General features: G+C 42.4%; 1 protein-coding gene across 2 annotated transcripts in view; it reads right to left on the bottom strand.

Moving 5' to 3' along the window:
* ROR1 (receptor tyrosine kinase like orphan receptor 1) overlaps positions 1 to 19,600 on the bottom strand; it is a 412,387-nt gene that overhangs the window by 66,710 nt on the left and 326,077 nt on the right. The window contains exon 1 of one of the 2 annotated variants that reach the window (XM_044238374.1): positions 250 to 335. The exons of the other annotated variant lie outside the window; for it this stretch is intronic. The gene's annotated coding sequence lies outside the window, so the exon portion shown is untranslated. Of the gene's footprint in view, positions 1 to 249; positions 336 to 19,600 lie in introns of those variants that run through there. 2 annotated transcript variants of the gene reach the window in all.

Here is a 19,600-nt window from a genome sequence, read left to right as displayed (position 1 = left end):
GTTGCTTAACGTCACCTAGTTAAATAAGAAGTGGATTAAGGTACCAGATACAACACTGCACATATTCACTTATCCTTTATTTTTTTAAAAAAAAAATCCAAACCAACTTATTTTTGTCTCACTTATCCTTACTTTATGAAAATTGGACTAGAGCAATTTAACAGTCAAATGATTCTGGTTAATTGAATATTCTAGTTAATGGAAAATTTACCGCCAGTCGGGGGATGTCCCGAGCCCTGGCTTTCTCACCTGAGCCAAGGGAAGGTGGGACAGGTTGAACGTGGTTCATGGTCCCCGCCAGGAAGTGACTTGGGCAACACTAGGATCCCCTCCTCACTCACCACTTCTCTGTGGTGTTGAAAGGCAGGTGACGCGTGTTTGAATCGTGTCAATCAGAAAAGGCCAAGTGCCAGGTTTGTTAACGCCACTGTACACCACCCGTCGGTTGATCTGTCAGCACTTCCAATACCTGGGCCCTGGGTGCAGAGCAGAAAAGACTGAGCATGTCTCCCCTACCTTGTCTTTAAGGGTGTGGCAGGGCCACGGGCCAGGTGTTCTTCCAGTCCTAACCTTCTGAGGAAGCCAGCTCTGTCCTTCTCACCTGCCCTGGGCTCCTCTGTACTCTCCGCGACACGGCCCCTCCCCCATCAGTCACTCCTCCAGAAACGACTCCTCTTCCGCGTCTCAACATTTCATACCATAGTATCGATGGGGTGTTCACTGACTGGCAAGTGTCCTATTTGGCTGAGGATTTCTATATATTCAAGGAGAATTCGAGGAATTCTGCTTGATGGCCCAGCTATCTCTATGTTGGTCGTGTTGCAAGTTGCCGGTGGCCTCGGGTTGCTGAGACGGGCAGCAAGGGTTAAGAAGCCAGCGTCTTGGGCGCCTGGGTGGCTCAGTGGGTTAAGCCGCTGCCTTCAGCTCGGGTCGTGATCTCAGGGTGCTGGGATCGAGGCCCGCATCGGGCTCTCTGCTCAGCGGGGAGCCTGCTTCCTCCTCTCTCTGCCTGCCTCTCTGTCTACTTGTGATCTCTGTCTGTCAAATAAACAAATAAAATTAAAAAAAAAAAAAAAAAAAAAAGAAGCCGGCGTCTTCCAGCACTGTCTCATGATTCAGTCATCAGCTGGGTCTTTTTGGTTCTCTCCTCCCCACAGGTGAGACTCATCTGGGGCCCAAGTTCACCGATTGTGACCCCACACTTCGCAAGTTAAAGGCATGGAGGCAGAATTCCCAGGAAGAGGAAGAGAATGGATCGTCCTCCCCACGCCAAGCACTTTGAACTTTCTGCCTTGTAATCCGCACTTGTCCCCATAAGTCAGAGTGTTAGTACCGTCACAGTATAGGTGCAGGTGGGAAGGGGGTTGTTAAATGTTCAAGCTGCACCTCCAACCCAGATCTGCCTGACCCCCAAAGAAAAATCCCTGGATATTTTTAACTTGGTGCTTTTATTATCTGAGACTAAAACCTGGAACTCCCCCAGATGAACTTGCATCTGGATTTCCTCCAAAGGGAGCTCCTCTTCAGAGTTTCAGCCTGGGGGTTCTTGACAGACACATGGAACTTGAGATGTTGTGACATCTGACACATTAAACTGGACACACTGGTAATCGTTTCTGTGCAACATTCCCCCCAAATTTCTCTTCCTCTTTGTCCCTTGTTTTTCTTGATTACACTGGGTAGGGGGTGAGGGGAAGAAGTCCTGATGGGGTTAATCTGTCTTCCAATTTGGAACTGTAACACTGGCTTACTGACTTCTGAGGAGTGAAATTCTGGGCCATTAACTACCACATTAACCTTTAGCTTCTTCATCTGTAAAATGGGGCTAATGACCCAACCTCCTACCTGCTTATTAGCATGCTGTGGAATAAAAAAAGAAAAGCTTTCTATCAAAGCCCTTCATAACCTGCTAAGCATTAGGTCCACTTTTACTACGTGACTCATTCTTTCAACAGACATTAATAATGCCTCTTTGTGAAAAGCACAGTGTTATGCTCTCTGGTGGATACAGAGGAATAAAAATGTAATCTCTGCTCTTAAAGTATGTATATTTTTGAAGAGACATTTACATGAATAACTATAACAGAATGTAGGGAAAAAACAGGCATCAGAACAAAGAGAAACATAAGAGGCTATGAAACCACTGAGCAGGGTAAATGATGCGGATTCAGGAACATGAAAGAAGCAATCTAGAAGACAAAAATCTATACAACTTGGCACTGTCTCATTAAATTTTGCATTCATGGGGTGCCTGGGTGGCTCAGTCAGGTAAGTGTCTGACTTTGGCTCAGGTTGTGATCTCAGGGTCCTGGGATCGAATCCCACCCCAGGCTCCCTGCTCCATGGGGAATCTGCCTATCCCTCTCCCTCTGCCTCTGTCTGCTCCCAGCTTGTGCTCTCTGTCTCTTAAGTAAATAAAATCTTTAAAATTAAAAAAATTTTTTTTTGCATTCATTCATCCGTTAAACATTTACCACATGATTACGTGCTGGCTAGTGTGTGAGTTACTGAGCCAACGTGGACAGGTTGAATGGGAAATGCTGGCAGGCTGTCTATGGGGCAATGTCCCATGGGAAGTTGGTAATGCAGGCTTCAAGCTTAGGAAAAGTCAAGGTTGGTTGGCAGATTGCAGTCATCCTTACAGAGCTAGCAGTTGAAGCTATAAGTACTGATGTGCTCCCCCAGGTATACAGGTGAGATTACATAGTGGATAAGTTGGAAGGGTAGGGACAGAAATTGTGGGGTGTCCACAAATATGAGGTTGAAAGGAATAGCAGAGCAGGTGAAAAAATCTCAGAGAGGTAGAGAAAGGGTGAAAAAATATGAAAAAGTGTAACCAGTACCATCCCATTCAACAAAGACAGATATCACATTGACATGGAGAAGAAACCACTGACTTACCAGTTAGGAGCTTTCCAGGGTTCCTTGCATTAGCATACAGTAACCCTGATAGCATGTATGGATTTGCATCCCAGTTCTGTCCCTTATCAGCCATGTGACTTCTACAACCTAAGCTTATTTCTATATTTCAGTTGAGGAAAATACCTTTATTTCTAACCTATGATTATTAAGAGGACTCCATAAATGCGATAGCCCTCACCCACAATAGTCCGTAGGACAATTCATGACACATGAGGAGCACTCAGTAACTGTAGCTGTGACAGGCGGGCCAATCCATGTAGAAAGGCCTGTTTTTCCCAAGCTCTTGGCCTCTGACTTGAGGGGCCAAAGCTCAGATCAAGCCCTTCATCCTCTGCCAGGCTCCCACTCATGCGGGACATCCCCTGCTTCCTGATGGAACCCAAGGCTCGGGGCTGGCATTCTCGGGAAGGTATGTCTTGTGAACCATACCATTTTCTGGGGCTATTGCTGCAAAGTGACCAGGGTTTTGGAAATATAAGGGCTTTCGATTGAGGAGCTCTGGGTAAACCACTGGAAACAAGTCTTAAAAACCATCATAGTAGACCAGGGTGTAAGTTGTGGAAAGTGAACCCAGATCTGACACGTGGTAATAAAGAAATAAGTAACAGGGAGATTTTGTTACTTTTAATCACAGCTTTTTAATCCATAGGTTTTCTGTTAATGGGGTCAAAGAATTTATTAGCTTTTTCTGTTCTTTGTGGCACCTCATTTGTCCCCGTTATTTTACAGTGGAGGCACAGAAATGTGGAATGACTAGCTCACATCTATCTTCTCAGAACCCAGTTCCCTGACCTGCCCTGTGCTGCCCAGTTGTGGGCCTGCAGACATGTACCAAGGCCGTGAGTGTCACCAGATTAGAGGACAATTTCCTAAGGCTTCACAATGGCCTACAGGCCTGTGGCCCAGCTTGTCGGGGATCTACGCTCCTGAGTGTTTTGGGGAAGTGTGGCCAAACTGTTAAAGTGCCTTTGAAATCAGTTTAGATGGTGGGAGTAGGAAACTGGGGAAGCTAAATTTACTTACAAGTCAACTGGATTAGCCCTGAAATAATTTTCCTTGTGTAAACCCAATTTTAGGGTAATGCATGAGCTAAATTTGGAGCAAGGGGCTGAGACACAGATTTCCTGTGTTGTCGAGCTCCTGCAGATCTCAGCAGATAACAAAGCTATTATCCTGGCAGAAATGGAAGCATCCTCAAATCCTGTCAGAGGGCAGCACTGACAAAAATTACAACCAAATGTAGTTTTACACCGATTTGCTTTCTTAAGTCTGGTTCTTAAAAGCAAAACATTCTCTTATAGGAGAGGTTTAGTAAAAACATAAGAATGCTCTTGCTTAGGAAATCCCCAGGGAATGCTGGGGAAGGACAGCAGAAGATTTCTGATAGAAGAGAGAGGATTTGGAACAAGTTTCTGAAACAGCACAGCACCACTGTCCCTTCCTTCTTTCTCACTCCCTCCCTGCCTCCCTCCCTCCTTCTCGTCCTCCCCCCCTTCCTTCCTCTTCTTCTTTCTTTCCTTTCTTCCTTCTTTTTCCTGAAATTACTTTGGCTCACAAAATACAGTCTGAGAGGATTTTTAAAAAATTGTTTCACGTTAAAGGCCTTTACCCCACTGCTCTGAACATACTCCCTTAACCCTTATCTACTCTTGGCCCCTCCAGAACTATCCTATATTCTGCTTCCAAAATACATGGTGCTTCTGAGGAGCTTGTGAGAGTGTTCAAACGTCCTTGCCTTTGTTTCTTATCTGGTGAAATGAGGAAGGCCAAAGTTTAACCCTCACAAGGAGAAAGAGAATATGTAGCCAATGAAAACTACATGATTTTCCATTAAGATAGGCTTTAATTGCATTAGCACTAACCTTGAGATTCAAAACAAAACAACCCTCATTAGTTTTCCTTTTCAGGTAGGAAGCAAGAAGAAACATGGGCATGGGAGTTAGAAGACCTGAGTTCTAATCCCAGCTATGATACTCCCTAGTTGCCTGCCCTTGGGGTTCAAAGTCAGAGAGACCTCTATTCAAATCCCAGCTCTACATCTCATAACCTGTGTGACCTTGGGAAAGTTACCTGCCATCTCTGACCCTTACGTTCCTCAATGTCAAATGGAGGAAGTAAGTATTTACATCTGGTGTTCTTTCTTCCCACATTATCATTTATCTACATAATAAAATCTGGTTAAAATGGACAATATGGATAAGAGGAGAATAGGTGCATTTTAGAACCAGCCTAGGAGGAAAGTGAGCCGCCTTCATTGCTCTGGAGTTTAGATTTACACACTGATTCTAATCACAGCTGCTCAGTCATACATTCATTCCACAAACACTTAATTAAGCATTTGTATGTGCCCATTGTATATATGAAGAAAACTTGCCCTCAGGGAGCAGTCAGACAATCCTATGCAAAAGGGACAAAGAGGGGAGCCTGGGGGGTGCAGAAGAGGGCATGTGACCTTGAACTGGTGTGTGGGGGGGAGTGATGTGAAGGCTTCCCAGACGAAGTGGTGTCTAAACAGAGAGCAGAACAGGAACAGCAGCAGTGAGAATGTTCCAGATGGAAAGAGCAGCCCGCACTGAGACTGCTGAGCGAGGGACAACTGAACAGTCATTCAGGGTTCTGAACTATAGAGGGGTCGGGGGTGGGGATGAGGGCAGAAGAGGCTAGAGGGGCAAAGCAGGACGGGGCAGATTAAGAGTGTCTTTACGCATCAAAGAAAGGTGTCTGTACTTATCCTGAGGGCAAAAGAGAAACACAGGAAGATGTTAAACAGCACAATCATTCTGCAGCTGGGAGAGTCACGTGACTCACAGCTCCCTGCAGCTGGCTTGATTTTCTTTACCAAAGGGCATCCTTTGGAATGTAGGCCTGTAATGATTACGAGCCAACCTTTTGGGCCAGCAATATGAGGTAGATCGGTTCCTAAATACAGTATGCCTCAGACCTACGAGTGCTTACAGTGATTACTTTTAGTGCTTAAAATTGAACAAATCCCTCCGGGTCTTTGGGCGGGGACTGCCCGGATCAAAGGCTCTAATGATTTGCAAATTGCAGCCCGTCTGTTAAATGCTACTCAGAAATATTATTTGGTGGTAGTAGATGGAAACCCGTTTCAAGTATGGACATGAGTGGTACATGAGTGACATATATATAGGGTCTGAGTTTTATCAGCCTGCAGGGTCAGAGTAAGACCCTTGGAGGTCAAAAGCCCAAAAAAGACCACATATTCCCTGCCCATCCCACCTCACTAAGGTGCTGACAAAGCTCAGAGAAATCCTGGGCACAGTGCTTCTCCAACTGAGGTGTCCGGAAGATGCACTTGAGAGAGTGTACACTTTGGATACCCTAAGAGGGTGGGCCAACGATGCCGACGGTCAGGAAGTATTCCTGGGGATTTGACTCAGAAGTCCAGGGTGGGATCCAGAGATGTTCATTTCTCACAAGCTACCTATGGGCTGCCCACCAGACTTCGAGAAACATGGGGCTGCGGCTAGAGGAGAGTACCATCCCCCCAAAGAGAATAAGGGATGAGGGTGACCCTGAGCTTCCTCTAAAGCAGGGCTTTATTTTGGAATTAGCCCTGGAGTTTCTTCCCTATGTCTATACCCTGGCCTCAACCCTGAAGATTCTGATTCAGCAGGTCTAGGGAAGATCCCAGATCCCTGAGGCCCTTTGAAAAACTCACTTCCCCCAGTTCTTCTAGACATTTGGATTCAGTAGCACTAGGGTGGGGTCACGTCCCCCAAGGGATGCTTGTGATCCCATGTAACAGAAGCTTGTTGAAACTAGTTGCTAAACCACTTCCTCCTCTCCCCCTGTACTCGTAAACCCCAGGATACAGGATGTCCCTTGGACCTCTGCTCCCTCATTCTTCACTATCATTACTGATCACTGTCACTAGTGATCAACATCCAGTCACTTTTTTTGTTTTAAAATGTGGTATTGGGGTGTGTGTGTGTCTGTGTGTGTGTGTAGAGTGGAGTAAAGGCTCACTCAACATGTCTTGCTCAGGGCTCAGGAGCCCCATAATCATTCCCATTGCTGGCTTCTGCTCACATCCCTCACCTCTATCCTGGAAGTGGTGTGCCGAAAAGCCGAACACATCTGGTTATTGGAGATTTTGCTAGACCACATGTTTTGTGACCTAGCACTTAGAGCTAACAAGTGAGTAAAAACAAAAACAACAAATGGCTAAAGTATGATGCTCAAATCAAAACAAAAATTTGTATAACTATATAATATAATTAAACTTGTCATTTCCTTGCCATTAAAATGATTATTATTTAGCACAGGGCCAAATTTTGACCCTGCTGAATATTTATGGCTGGCTCTCTCAGAACACAGAGGTGGCTAGAGAAATAGGCTCTTTCTCTCCCCTACCTCTGCTTGATGAATGATTATTTTACTTAGTCATACAGCAAGTGAGACCACATTTGAAAATACCTCAGAGGCGAGGCCTAGTACAATTATATTTATAAACATGGGTTATTGTAATCAGCCCTAAGTGGAGGGCTTAAAATAGAAACTTAAAATGTGAATCGATAAAAAAAAGTCTGTACAAATCAATCAAAGGACTTAATTTGCTGGCACTTTAAAGTGTGTTCTGAAAATGTATTAACCAAACCAGACTTTGAAAAAAGAAAAAAAAAGACCCCTAGATCCCTGCTTTAACATTGAGAAAACACAAAAGTCAAATAGAATAGGCACCTTACAAAGATTATCTCAGCAATAAAACTGAAGCACTGGGTGATAAATTCTGGAGCGCACAAAGGCTGTCTAACCTTTCTAACTGAATCTAAACTAGTTTCTCAACTAGTTATCACTGCTTGTGATAATTTTCACATTTGCTTAACTGCTTGACAGATGTGGTTGAGAGGGGCTGTGCCTTTCAACCAGACCTCAAGTTCAAACATGGGCTCTGCTTCTTAATGACCAGCTGTGCTCAAGCAAATGACATACCTTTTCTGTGCCTCACCTTCCTCATGGGTAAAATGGGAACAACATCTACTTGTAAAAGTTATTCTAAAACTTAAATGAGATAAAGCATACTAAACACTTAATATAGCATGCATGTAATAAACGGCATGTAATAAACGGCAGCCAGGGTGGCTCAGTGGGTTAAGCCTCTGCCTTCGACTCAGGTCATGATCTCAGGGTCCTGGGATCAAGCTTCATATTGGGCTCTCTGCTCAGCATGGAGACTGCTTCCTCCTCTCCCTCTGCCTGCCTCTCTGCCTACTTGTGACCTCTCTCTCTTTCTCAAAAAAATAAGTAAAATCCTAATAAATAAATAAATAAATAAATGGCAGCGCTAGTCTTCTTCTCACGTGAGCATTTCAACAACCGTGTGACAGCTGCATCATCCCCATTTCAGATGAGGAAAGGGAAGTTCATGAGGCAGCAATGACTTGTCACCTGCATGATCCACCTTAGTGGCAGGGCAGGGACTCTGGAGGGAGACCGACACATTGCAAAGCACAGGCACAAAGGTGTGAGGCGGGGAAAAAAAAAAAAAAAGCCATAGCTAGAAAATAGAAGAAAGGACCGTACCATGGGCCAAGAACTGATTATCTATGCGGGGCCAAGACTTGTAGGATTTCATATTGATGATTTTCCTTCTTCACTCATCAGCACTGTCCTTGCGAATCCCAACACACATGGCTTTAAGTAAAAATAATTACATGAAGACTGGGACGCCTGGGTGGCTCAGTGGGTTAAGCCGCTGCCTTCAGCTCAGGTCATGATCACGGGATCCTGGGATAGAGCCCTGCATCCGGCTCCTTGCTTAGCGGGGAGCCTGCCTCTCTCTCCGCCTCCGCCTGCCTCTCTGCCTGCTTGTGTGCTTTCTCCCTCTCTCTTTCTGACAAATAAATAAATAAAATCTTTAAAAAATAATAAAAAAAATAATTACAAGAAGAGATGGAAAACTACTCTTAGGAAGATAAGCTGGGCGTAGTCCAGATAACCAGCTATAAGGGACAAGGTGTGCAAATGGACAATGGCTCTTGCATTTACTAGTTGTAGGATCTTGAGTAAGTTCCCACCCCTCTGCTGAGCCTCAGCTTCTTCATCTTCAATATGCAATTCACAAGACTGAGGGTTTTGTAAGGAAGGCCATAAGGAAGTCTACAGGATAACATCAATAAGTAGCCTAGTTCCGCCACTGATGTTTTGTGTTGGCTCGTTCTCTGCTGTGGAGGGCTGTGCTGTGCATCGCAGGGTCTGTTAGGCAGGATCCCTGGTCTCTACCTGCTAGATGCCCACAGTGTCCCTGCAGCTGTCATAACCAAAAATGTCTCTAGACATTGTTAAGTGTCCTCTGGGGGGACAAATTCACCTCTGCTTGAGAACCACTGTCCTAGTCCAATGCCTGGCACATAATGGGTGCTCAATACATGTTCTTCCTTCCCCTCTTTATAGCTGAAACTTAATTTTCTGGTGAGGTAAGATCCAACTAATTTGGAGTCTGTGTTAATTCAAATATTGGCAGGACTAAAGCCCATATTTTCAGTAATATGGGAAAAATTAACAGTATACACAATAATCCAGAAGACAAAGATTCACTTATGCAAACATACTATTTATAAAAGCACTCATGTGAAAGTCATTTTACATTCAATTAGTGTAGCAAGTAAAAATAATTCCTAAACATTTATCAAAGCCTTGAAAAATGCATTGACTGCCAATCATTTTTAAGCAGACTTAATTTGATAGCTACACTTAAAAAGTGTTGAAATGGCAATTATATTTTTAAAAACCCCAGCAATTTCTGATTTTGCCCCCTAATGCAGGTTAACTTTGCCTTTAAAAAATTACTTTTTTAAAAAAAACTGAAGTATAATTAACATCCAGTGTTATATTAGTTTCGGTGTATAATATGATTCAATAATTCTATGTATTACTCAGTGTTCATCACAGTAAGTATTGCCACCATCTCTCACCAAACAACATTATTACCATCTTACTGACTATATCCCTATGCCGTACTTTTCATCTCCACAAATTATTTCGTAGCTGAAGTTTGTACCTCTTAATCCCCTTTATCTATTTTACCTATGTCCCCACCCACTTCCCCTCTGGCAACCACGAGTTTGTTCTCTATATTTAAGAGCTGTCTTTTGGTCTTTTTTCTTTGTCCATTTGTTTTGTTTATTAAATTCCACATGTGACTGAAATCATATAGTATTTAACCTTCTCTGTCTGGCTCATTGCCTATAGCATTACACCCGTTAGGTCTATTCACGTGGTTGCAAATGCAAGATCTCATTCTTTTTTACCGCCGAGTAATATTACATTATACAAATAGACCACATCCTCTTTATCTATTCATCCACTGATGGACACTTGGGTTGCTACCATATCTCGGCTGTTGTAAATAATGCTGTTATAAACATAAGAGTGCATGTGTCTTTGAGTTAATGTTTGAATGAAACTGGACCACGTTCTTATACCACACACAAAACAAACTCAAACAAATTAAAGACCAAAGTGTGAAACCTGAAATCATAAAACACCTAGACAAAAACACAAGCAACATTTCTCTTACATTAACAAATGTCATTATCCAATAAGGGGTTAATAGCCAACTATATAAAGAACTTACACAACTCAACACAATCCCACCCCAATAATCCCATGATTATTATCCCAGAAACATGGACAGACATTTCTCTAGTGAAGACATACAGATGGTTTCTGGTTATCCCAGAAAACACGAACAGACGTTTCTCCAAAGAAGACATCCAGATGGCTAACAGACACATGAAAAGATGCTCAACATCACTCACCATCAGGGAAATGCCAATCGAAACTACAGTGAGATATCACCTCACACCTGTTAAAATAGCTAAAATAAAAAAGACAAGAAATAACAAGTTTTGGCAAGGATGTGGAGAAAAAGGAACTCTTGTACACTGCTGGTGGGAATGTAAGTTGGTACAGCCATTGTGGAAAACAATATGGAAGTTCCTCAAAAAATTAAAAATAGACATAACATATGATCCAGTTATACCAGTGCTGAGTATTTACCCAAAGAAAACAAAACACCAACTTTCCCTTGTTTAATAAGCAAAGGGGTGCCTGGCTGGCTCAGTCAGCGGAGTGTGGGACTCTTGATCTAGGGGCCGTGAGTTCGAGCCCCATGTTGGGTATAGCGATTATGTGAAAACAAAACCTTAAAAAAAAAATAAGCAGGTTAATGAGGCTTTGTTTCACCCACATATCTAAAGTGGAGGACAGGGGTGCCTGGGTGGCTTAGTTGTTAAGTGTCTGCCTTTGGCTCAGGTCATGATCCCGAAGTCCTGGAATTGAGCCCCACATCGGGCTCCTTGCTCAGCGGGAAGCCTGCTTCTCCCTCTCCCACTTCCCCTGTTTGTGTTCCCTCTCTCACTGTATCTCTCTCTGTCAAATAAATAAGTAAAATCTTTAAAAGAAAAAAAAAAGTGAAAGATATTTTATAACTGCTGCACTGAGGTTTTCTACCCTCTAACTTTTTAAACAGGAAATTCTTTTGTATGGCTAACCTAACATCTTCCTGCTGCCTTTTTAGCCTGTTTTCCATTGTTCAAGCTTCAGTGGAAAACGAGACCAGCTGTTCGTCAGAAGAGCTTCATTCTCCTACACTTGGAGACTGTGAGTAGCATCAGGCCTGGTCTGGGACTTCCTCTTCTGGACCGGTGGTTCTCAGTAGGAGGCAGGTTTGTACCACAGGGATGTCTGGCCATGGCTGAAGACAGTTTTGGGTTTTGTTGCCACTGGGGACTAAAGAGCTATTGGCATCCAGTGAGTAGAGGTCACAGATATTGCTAAACATCCTAAAATGCACCAGACAGCCCTCTACAACAAAGAATTATCCAGCTCCAAATGTCAGCAGTGTCAAGATTGAGAAATCCTGTTCTAGACCTTGGTTCTGAATGATTTTAGCAAATGAACAATGAGGAAACTGTCTTTAAAAACAAAAAACAAAAAAACACCAAAGTCAATTAAATCCTGCTTGTCTGGCTTTGAGATACATGTTGCCTTCTTCAGGAAGTTTTCCTTGTCTGACATCTGGGGAGGCCCTCTCTGGACACCACAGGTCTTTGTGCCTATGGTACCAGCATAATGCTGGCTCATGGTGGATGTGTAATAAAAGACAGCTGAGTAAATGTACAGCTATGGGACCCAACAATGAGTACTTGAGCATTTAGGGCTCCTGGGGTTCCCGTGACCTCCCTCTCTAGACATGTCCCATGTATCCTCTGAGGGCCTCTGAGGGACTGCTCCTGGTGACAAGAAGGGAGAGGGGGTGAGAAGGAGAGGACTTTGCTTGCCTCACTCTTCCCTGTCTACACCAGGAGCTGGAGTTTATTTTCCTTCTCTGCCTCACAGTGACAGGAATATAGATTTGGTTCCATTTAACATTTCGCTTAATCATCTGAAATGTAAAAACTGAACAAACAGATCTGATTCCACACTTTTCACACTCCTTCTTGTGGTGCTGCTAAGTAGAGCTGTTAAAACAAACAGGAGAAATGTGGAGGTCAGGATTCTGCTACTTGTAGGAGGTTAGCTGTCCATGCCTCAGTCTCCCATTCTCCCCAGACCTACTATGTGCTTCCTGAGAGCAAGGCGTTCTTTCCCTCATTGACTGAACACAAAGGTGCTATGGTTATTAATGGGCACCAGCTCTTAATGGGCAGCCAATAACTATCGAGGATTCCAACACGTTGATAAGATAATCACAGTCGATCTTAAAGCTGCACTCAGTCAGTTGCTAAGATTCTTTGCTATTCCTAGATCATGCCAACCTTGCTTCCACCAGGAAGCTTTCACACTGACTCTCTCTTCTTTGTCTGGAACACACTTCTTTCCACTAGACTCCCTCACTTCATGTAAACCTTTACTCAAATGTTACCGTATCAGAAAGGCCTCCCCTAACCAACCTGAGGAAGGTAGCCGCCCTCTCCCCTATCACCTCCTTTGCTCTTGTTCCACTTCCTCTTCTTCTTAAGCAATCATTCCTTTCTGGTGTCTTTGGGTTTCCCCTCAAGAATATAAGCTCTGTAAGAGAGCGGAATCTCCGTCTTTTTCTCCCACTGTAGATCCTCATCTCCTAAAATGGTAGCTGGCTTGTAGTAAGTGCTCAGTAAATATGTGTGGATCACATGAATGTCTCAGGGCCAAACTTGGTCAGGAACTTGTACATGACCACCTCTATCCTTCCCCCCTGCCATGAGCATGTGATGGGTTACTGAGTGTTTGTGTTCTCCCTCTCTTAATCAATTTCACATGTTCACATCTAGTCATTACTTAGCTTTTACCAAAACAGCCTAACTAAAGGCTCCTGAAGTATCCTTAGCAATGAGACCAGATTATGCTGAGCAGAGACCCCCTGTTCTCCCATGGCACGGTCACCCTCTCCATGCCCTCAGGTACAGAGTCCCTTAAAATCTCAGTTTTCAGGTCTTAATAAAGACTGTCTTCTAGGCATAAGTTAAAACTCTTTCCCAGTTTACTTCATGCATTCAGAACAGTAAAGTATTTTATAGAACCATCATAGGAGGTAAAAATAAAGGAGAATTCCTATTCGTAAAACTGTAAGATACTCTCATGGTTTCATCTATAACCCTGAACCTTTCTTTTTTTCCAAACCCCTTTCATTTACGTAAAAGAATTCACTGTGGCATCTAGCTTGTAAAAATAAATACAGTGACTAGTTTTCCTAAATACTGTGGCCTAATTGTCGAGTGTTCCTGAAAAGACTTGTCTCCTGAGATGTGGCAATCTTCTGGAGCAATCTATTCCATAGTCCTGGCACAAGAGAGGGCACCTACATGGGGTGGATTATAGGTTCCAGAATGTCTGGATTTTGAATCAGGACTAACTCTGGACTCCATAGAGTTAGATGTTTTCTTTTGGACGCCTGATCACTAGTATTCACTATACCCTTAAAATGGATTTGTTCTGACTCAGATATGTACATACAGGTCTGATCAGTTGAGGGCATGTAACTAGCAGGGGTTTTGATATTTTCCCAGCTTAATTTTATAACTTTACTTAAATACAGAATGAATGTTGGGAGCATTTATTTATTGAAATTAAGTGAGATGACATGAAATCATTGGAGATCAATTACCTATAAATCAAGGTTTCAGCATCAATATTTGGGGATGTTATTGATAAACATTTTTTAAAAACCATCACATCAAAAGATTAGATTTAATTCAATTTAGCTTGACATACAATTCTTAAGTATCTACCATGGTAATATTTTTAAAATTTTAAATTTTTAAATTTGTTTCCAACAAAATCCCCACAAATATAGTTTAGTAAAATGAACATGTGTTCCTTGAAACGTTATGAATAAGTATTAACTACATTTATTTCAGGGGGAAAAAAATATCTGTCAATATGCAAATTTTAGAATATTGGACCAGATAACTAATCTGCTGTCATTATTTCTGGGTTTTTTTTTTTGTTTTTTGTTTTTGTTTTTTTACAACTAACTGGAAAATAGAAACACTTTGTTTTTGCTTTTACAGTTTTCAGTTAGAATGCAGAATGTTCCTTCAGCGGCCTCTGATTAGTTCAGATGCTCAAATGAGTTTTGCCATCCTTGTCACGCCACATTAACGACTGACCCAACAGCAAGGGGTGTTGACAGAGCACTTCGAAGCTACTAATGTTTACTGAGGGCTGCTTATGGGCCAAGCACTGTGCTTGATGACAAGCCAAGGATACTGGGGTTTAAGGCAGATCTAACATGGCAATTTGTGGAGCTTTGGCAAGACTCTTACCATTCTGGCCTTCGGTTTTCTCATCCTTGAGGTGGAGGCAGGATACTCTGCCTGCCTCAGACCTGTTTGTTGTTAACACGCACTGTGAACGGAACATAATTTGGTCCTAGAGGGATGCTCTGATAGGCAAGATTCCCCGTTCCCTCCTCAACTGACTCACCGTATAATTCCAGAAGGGTATAAGCCTCACTTCCTGACGTATCTACAGCCCTGGAGTCCTCCAGTAAACTTTTCTTGATTAAGTGGGTAATATACGTGAAAGAGCTTGACAAATGGTAAAACACGCAAGATTCCGTTATTTTTATTTATAACACCAACTCTCTTCTGTAGTTTGTTTTGTTCATAGCCCTAATATTTATTTCTCAGAGTTATGGGGGAGATGACTTATTTATTACTAGGAGAAAATTATTTCAGGCTGACAAAACCCTGAAGTAGGAAAGGGTCTGCTTTAGCTCTGTAACAGTACTACAAAGCAGTCAGGAGGAAAGAGTAGGGTGCGTAGCACGTTCATGAACAGTAATCCGCTCTAGCCAGACCGCAGGAGGGGCGCTGAATGAGCCTGAAGTCTTAGATGTTATCCTCGTGAACATGGAGGGGTGATCGCTGAGGAAACCGGAAGGGGAGAGTGATACACGAAGAGGGACGGACAAAGCCAGGCCTGCACCAAGCTCACCGTTCTCAGTTCTGGCCTGTGCTGTTGTGCGTGCTTATTAGTCAGGAGCCCCGGTTTGCTCAGAGGCTCAGCTCAGCTGTGAATTCTGGCCTATGGAGGAACCTGAGAAGTGGGGCATTTGAGTTTCTGCAAAGGAGACTGAACCTCCATGAGCAGACCTCAGGCTAAGAGAAGGCTTAGGAATATCCCTTTTCTATTTAACCCTGAGAGAGTGCCGAACTCGGGTTGCTCACCTTATACCATCAGACCCCCTTCTTCTGCCATTTCAGAGGCTGTTTGGGAGGACGCCATGACTGAGGGCAATGAACTGGCAGGGGGCACCGGTCTCTGGGCAGGGGCACAGCACAACTAAAAACCCAAATGCTTATGATGCCGTTCTTCCTCCCTGACCACAACTGTCTGGTTCCCTCACAGTGCGTGCCCTCGAGTCCTGTCCATCATGGCTGTCATTTAATTTCATTACTGCCCTCTGTCTCCCCGTCCCCATTACCTGGAACAAATCTGAAAGGGCTTAAATTTGCCTAGAACCAGAGAAATATTGCTTTGTGACAAGCACATGACCCAGGGGGTGAGGGTTAACTGTACGAGAGAACGAGGCAAAAGGTAAGCCTTACAGATGAGTAGCAACTGTGTGTAGATTAACGGAGAATGGGGCTCTTGGCAAATATGTATTAATCAAGGAGCAGTTAGTAATGCAGCTACTGCCAGTCCTCCGCAACGCACACGCTTCAAACTGCCCACCACAGCTCAGCCTCGGGACTTTACAGAGCTTGGAGAAGCCGGGAGTGGGTTTGGAGAACACAGGCAGTGGGTTTGGAAGTATGGTTTCTAGCACTTGACTCTGCCTCAACCAGCTGCAGAAATGTAGACAATATATGTCATTTCTCTTTTTATTTATTTATTTTTTCCCATGGCAAAATGAGATGGATCATACCCAGAATAGAATGACTTTGTTCTAGGTAAAGCATTGTTTTCAGACATGAAAAAATATATATATATACACACGAACACTATTTTGAAAAATGCATAAATACAAATCTACCTGTGATAGGCAGGACAGTGGTCCCCAAAGGTGTTCATGTCCCAATTCCCAGCACATGTTAGGTTACATGGCAAAGGGGGAATTAAGGTTGCATATATAATTAAAATCAGTAATCAACAGACCTTGAAATAAAGAGATTATCCTGGATTAACTGGGTCCAATGTAATCACAAGCATTCTTTAAATAGGGAAGAAGTGGCCGAAAAGTCAGTGTATGATGCAGTGCTGAGAAAGATTCTACTGGCTCTTGTTGGGTTTGAAGATGCAAGGGGCCACCAGCCAAGGAAGGCAGGCAGTCTCCAAAGGCTGAAAATGCAAAGACATGCATTCTTCCTTAGAGCTGCTAGAAGGAACCTTGATTTTAGCCCAGTGAGACCCAATTTGGACTTCTGACCTCCAAATCTGTTAAGATAATAAATCCGTGTTGGTTTAAGTCACTGAGTTTGTAGTAAATTTGTTGTAGCAGCAATTAGAGAACTAATTTCACAAATTAGAAAGCTAAAGCCTTACCCAAGTGTATTGATCTAATTGTACTGTCCAACTGTATTGCCGTCATCGTTGTTGACCTTGTTGTTATTGGTATTGTTATCATCCCTGAGATCATCTCCTTCATCATCATCATCATCATCATCATCATCATCGAGGCTTTATTTCAAATATTCACCCGGGAATGAGATTTCTAGTGACATATAATTTTGCCAAAATTCTTAGAAACCAAACCAGGTGGCTATCTCATGGAGTGGGTCAAAGAGGGATTTTGTCTTTACAAATGTTCTCTAGGCCAACACCGATAGCATCGTGAACGATGCTATTTATTTATTTTATAAACCCTTTGTTCCTAATACAAAAGTACACTTCAGAATGAATTGATTTTAGCCCATTATTTTTTAAGAGGTTTATTTGGAATATCTTTTTTAATGTAGCTAAGAGATCTAAGTACTAATCTTGGCTCTATCAATTAATTATTAGCAGTAAAATTTACAACATATCACTTCACTTCTTTGGCCCAGTTTCTCTTTGTGTAAAACATTGACAATTAACCTAGATAACTCTTTCTTAGAGCTCCTCTAGTTTTAAGAATGTTGATTTTAAATACTTAATTTATATAGTGTGAGACCAAGACCTAAAGGAATTAGGTTTTGTGTCTAATTTCTAGTCATTTTGACTTTTGTGGGGAGAAGCTCTTAAAATCAAAGAACAATATACATACATAAATGAGTACAACTCATAAATGCAGAGCTTAGTGAATTTTTACAAAGTAAACACACCCATGTAACTACCATCTAAAGAGATCTAGAACACGACAGCCTCCAGCAACTTCCCTTGTGGCCCTGTTGGGTTATTCCCCCCAAAGGTAACCATTATTCTCACTTCTATCATCTTATGTTAGTTTTTCATCTTTTTGGATTTTATAGCAACTCAATTATATAATTTCTACTCCCTTGCACTTGACTTCTTTCTTCCAATATGTTTGTGGGTTTCATCCATGTTGTTGCCTAGAGCTGTTATTCATTACTTTTGGTTGCTGTGCAGTATTTCACTTTTCATTGCTATTCAATATGCTATGACTATATAATACCATAATTTATTTATTCTATTGTTGATGAAAATTTGGGCTATTTCCATCTGGAAACTATGATAACTTAGATTTTGCTCCTCAAATTAATCTGTTTGTGAAACATAAAGCACTTCATTCTACTTAATTTCAGCTTTGCATTCCTTGCTTATTTATTTTGGACATACATATTTTACATTTTCTGTCCAGTGGGGAGAACTCTAAGAGACAAAGTCAATAGGGGCAGAGCAGATCGACTTTCTCTGGATAGCGTATCTGTGTGAAAAGAGACTCTACAGAGTTCCTTGTTTCTGTATAAACAAAGAGAAATAAAATAGCTCATTGCCAAGGCCTCTAATAACGGTAGTATTGTACGGTTTGTACAAACAATAAGCATGCCTGCCACAGGAAGGCAGTCTGAAGTCACCTGAAGAATCCTCAGATCTCTGGATTTGATATATTCAGCAGGATTGTTTTGTTAGCAAGTAACAGAAACCAAAGTTTAAGAAAGGAAAGGCAGACTGTATTATGTAGTTAGAAGGGTGTCCCATTCAACTGAAGGACAGAAAACAGAACCAAGATGGATGCCATCACAGGATGTCCTTCCATTTCTATCTTTGGTTCTCTTTTCATTGTTCAATCTATGTGGTGAGTAAGCCTCTTGATTTTACATGTTGATTCTCTCTTGGTCCTCATTCCTACCTTTGTCCATTCAAGACCTAATGAATCAAACACTAAAATCATGGCTTTAGAGGTCCCTGTTTCTAGATGAGGTAAGGTCGGGGAGTGACGGGGAATGGTCTCTTAAGAAGGGGTGTTGTTGGTTGAGGTTTGGGAATACACCCTTCGAGGTGTTCATAATAGACACAGAAACTCTGGAGAGGGGTGATCTACAGGAGTTATTTAAGAAGAGTTACAAAGTATCTCAGGAGAGATGAGTCAGACTTTACTACCTGAGCTTGTCATGTTAAGACAAGGCTTTATTCATGACATACATTATTTTGCAGTGTTTCTCCTGGGGTAAAATAAGAACAGCTTTTAAAATCAGATAAAACTAGCTTTCAATCCAAGTTCAGCCACTTCTGGCTGAGTCTCACTGAACACGTTACTTAACCTCTCTTTGTCCACATCCCCCATCTATAAAATGATAATACTAATATTGCCCTCTTCACAAAGTTGCTCTGAGAATAAAGACAGATATGAAAGTATCAATCACACTGCCTAGTATGTAATTGTTTGTCCTGCTCTTTTTGACTATTTAAAGGTGAGGTTCACAGTAAATTAGAGGTAGGGGTGGGAAGAATGGAAAGATGGAAGGGGGGATATTAAATTAGAATCAGAAACCCTATACTATGATAATGACATGACTAGCTGTGGAGGCCTTAGGCAAGTCACCAAAACTCACTGTGTCTCACTTTCCTGACTAACAGACAAGAGGGACTCAGGGGAGGACGATACAGTGGATTTATAATCATTTCTAGGACTCACAGGGTTCCTCGTGATGCTTAGGTGTTGCTGGGTGTGTGTGAGCGAGAACAGCAAGTGTAGCGCTATTGGGTAAAATTCTCCTACCTCCCCCTCTTCTTTCCTCTGTTTCATAAATTTAGGTTTTGCATGAGATATGTTTTACGGGGG

The sequence above is a fragment of the Neovison vison genome, chromosome 2 (assembly GCF_020171115.1).
Source record: "Neovison vison isolate M4711 chromosome 2, ASM_NN_V1, whole genome shotgun sequence".
Taxonomy (NCBI): Eukaryota; Metazoa; Chordata; class Mammalia; order Carnivora; family Mustelidae; genus Neogale; species Neogale vison.
The sequence above is the reverse complement of the archived record's forward strand: the minus strand, read 5'-3'. Positions and strand labels throughout refer to the sequence as shown.